The sequence below is a fragment of the Corvus moneduloides genome, chromosome 4 (assembly GCF_009650955.1).
Source record: "Corvus moneduloides isolate bCorMon1 chromosome 4, bCorMon1.pri, whole genome shotgun sequence".
Lineage (NCBI taxonomy): Eukaryota > Metazoa > Chordata > Aves > Passeriformes > Corvidae > Corvus > Corvus moneduloides.
Genome location: NC_045479.1, coordinates 18,958,422 through 18,961,968, shown reverse-complemented (window position 1 = coordinate 18,961,968; position 3,547 = coordinate 18,958,422).

The window sequence follows — 3,547 nt, the reverse complement described above, 5'->3', positions numbered from 1 at the left end:
GATTTTTCTGTTAGCAGAAAATTCTTCTTCTGAAGAAGATAGTACAATTTTGCCTATATATAATTCATAGGTGGGGAAGTTCTATCAAATCAAAGGGGTACTTTTATTCTTCCTGAGGAACATGGCACAAAACAAACTACAAGAAACTTGTGTGAGAAAGAATAAGCTATGATTTACTTTGGGTACGAATTCAGGGATGGGAAGGTGCTGTAATTCAAAGGCAGCTCTGCAAACCTTCTCCTTGCATCATCATTGCCTGTTTTCCTAGTTTTACTTTTGTTCTCATGAAAAGAGACAGAATGATAGCTCTACTCCAGAGCCTCAAAAAACTCACTCAGGAGTTCCTTCAAAGCAGGAACAGCCATGTGAACTTCCCTGTGATACACACACCAACACTTTGGAATGAATTGTAATGGTGCAAAGCTACCTGAAAATACCCCTCCAAACCATATCTTACGCTGCACTTCTTTATTGGTACTCCTCTCTATATAATGTTGACATTGGTGCAGTCATTCATATAAATTTTATCCCAAAAAATGCCATATTTCTGCCAAATGAGTGGGTTTTTTCAGATGCATGAGGAAAGAAAGTGTGAAAGGGAGATACAGTTGAAACAGCTAGCTGGACAGCACAGTGATGCTGGGACAGGTCTTTAAGATGTAAAAAGTTGGGAGCTGATTTGATAGGATGGATTTTGGGCACTGGACAGAAAAAGCAAATGGATGCATACTGGGGAGAATGAGAGTTGTCGAGTACAATCCTGCTTCAATGCTTTTTATGCTAAAGGGTTCCCTGAGTTTTGGTTCAGCCAATATAGCTTATTACCGCAATCCTAAACCCTAGGGTATATCACCGTGTCCCACAGCCGTAGGGAGGAGGAGGAGAGAAGATCCAGCAGGCAGGAATTGTGCAGCAAGATTGATCTATTTAATTATTTTACAAACTGTTTTATAGACTTTTTTCTTCATAGTCTAATTGGACAAGGATCAGCCACCCCTTGGGGGTGATTGGCTAAAATCCTAAAACATCCATTGTCAAAATATTTTTCTACTGCACCATAAACAAGACTTTTCAAGGCTGCAGGTGTTTGGTTGTTTACAGAACTCTGCTACCTCTTTTGTGAGAGAGAAAAGTCTCTCACGGACTTAGAAAATAGCAAGAAAATCCTTGCTAGCAGCATTTTTGTATCCACAATAGCTCCTACTGATGGAGCAGTATACAGTATCTGTTGCGGTGGCTAAATTCACTTTACACCACCCAAGTTACCCTAAAACTGATCTCTCCCTACAACACTGCGCTAGAAAGTCCTCCCTTTGTCTAGATTCTGCTGGCCACTGGCCCTCTCCCCCCCCCCATCCCTTTTGCCATTGGCCCCTGTTATGTCACTCAACCTTGCCTCTGCCCCCTAGCCCTCAGACTATTGGTTTTGGATGCTCTGCCCGCCTTTGGGAGTTTTCGGGAGAAAACCGGCGCAGAGCAGAGATTAATTCTCCTGTTGTGAGACTCTGCAAGGCTCTCTTTACCATCAATTTCTTAAACAACTCCTTTTCAGAACCCATCCCCTCTGTATTCCGACACTTTACCAATTCAACACAAGCTAAATTAAAAGAACAGCCACTGGTGTTGGTCAAGGATCCAGAGAGCTGTCAAATTCAGGGACCCTTTCCACTCATCACCTGGGGAAGGGGATATGCTTATGTTTCCACTCCAGCAGGTTTGAAGTGGGTGCTGGGAAAGAATATCAAACCCTACCTTGGACCACCGACAACAGCTCCTGAGAACATGAGAAAAAACACAGATAACCCCTTGGCGTGGGTGTTCAGTCCTTGGTTCTTCATGCCTCTGTTCCCTTCGGGTGTGTTGCCATTAAACACCTCGGAACTGCATGCAGAGAACCCCTCTCGCCTCTCTGTCTCCAGTTCGTGCACAGACTGTGTGTGTGAGCAGCTGTTCACGACCACCTGTGAAGGTGAGATTGTGTGCACACGTAGGTGCTGGCAGAGCGCTGCCAAAGCGTCTCCATGAAGGATCCCGTGGAATATACGCGGCATCGATTCACCGAAGCCCTCATTCAATAAGTATCCAGTAATTCGAGGCCATTAGACAAAACACCAAAATTAGGAGTCTTCCACCCATATTCTCTTCCAGTGATGGAACAGCTGAATTTGGGGTTCGACCAGACGACCTCCTATGGCCCCTTTCCACCTCATCTGTTCTGTGATACTGTCAGTCACTACCAGTGATGTGTGATCTCTCTCTTAAAAGTGCCTTCCTACCAGGTGACAAATGTGGCCATCTGCAGGCCTGCCTCTCAAGGAAAGACTGTCCTAAGGAACAAAGGAGGACAAAGACAGTCCAAGCTATGGAATTACTTCCATAGAAAAAATGACTAAAATAGCGCTTTTCCTTTGTTTCAGGAAAGCTAATCAGTGGACACTGGAAAGGAGAGATGATGGACAGTAACACTCCAGCCTCCCATGTTGTTTCCTAAGCATCTGTTGATGGCCTGTCACAGGCAAGCTACAGATAGATCTCTATGAACCTATAAATGACTGAGTAGAGCTGGTTTTTGTCAGGGTCTCCTTCCCTGCCATGTAGCCCTGGGAGAGGGGCCCTGGGGGGAGGCACGGGGTTTCCCTGGCCCTGGTCAGCCTTGTTCCCCACTGGTTGGTTTGTGTTTCCCGGCGCGGGCTGGGACCCTTGGTCCGGTGACTGTGGGAGTTCCTCGGGAGATCCTGGCCATGCAGCTCGGGAAATAAACATCTCTGAAACATCTACCAAGAATCTGTTCTTATATACTTCTTTCTACGGGCCTCCTGGTTTGATACCTTGTGTTACAGAATGCCCGCTGTAACAGTTTTTCTGTTCAGTACACTTGTCAAGCTTCTCATTTTGTCATTCCCTTCCTGATCTCACAGGGCAAGCAGGAAGTAAGACGAGACATGGGGAAAGGCACAAGAGAACAGGACTGGCAAAAGAAGGAAGGAGGCAGGATTTTTGTTCAATGAGAACCACCATCAGTGAGAGTCCCCATGCCTTCCACTGCCAGTCTGACTTAAATGATGGCACTTTATATCATTGTTCTGCCACATTTAAAGCATGCTTCTGAGTGAATGTAATGCAGCACCAGGAGTGTCAAAATGATCCAAAGGCACTTAATTAAAAGATGGGCACCCTTCTGAATGGTTTTTGAGTTCCTAGAGGGTGTGGCCATTGCTTGGCCACACTGTTGCCATGGCTGCTGTGTGGGCAGACGCAGTGACACCCGTGTAGCAGGCGGTACTATGAGCACTGCAAGCAGGGCAGTTACGTATCCAGGATATGTGTGACCATGACTGAGCTTTTAATTTAGATATTTAAAGGAAATGGGTGTGAGAGCAGCCTTCATGATGTATCACCATCAAACTGGCACAGCTCAGAAACCTTAACTGAGATGTTTTTCTGGTGCCTAAAGGCGGCAGAAGTCGCACACCAGCCTCCTCCCTGCTGCCTGTAACTGAGGGAGGTGAAGGAGACTCGGCTGATGGCTCCATTCATCCCTGCGCCC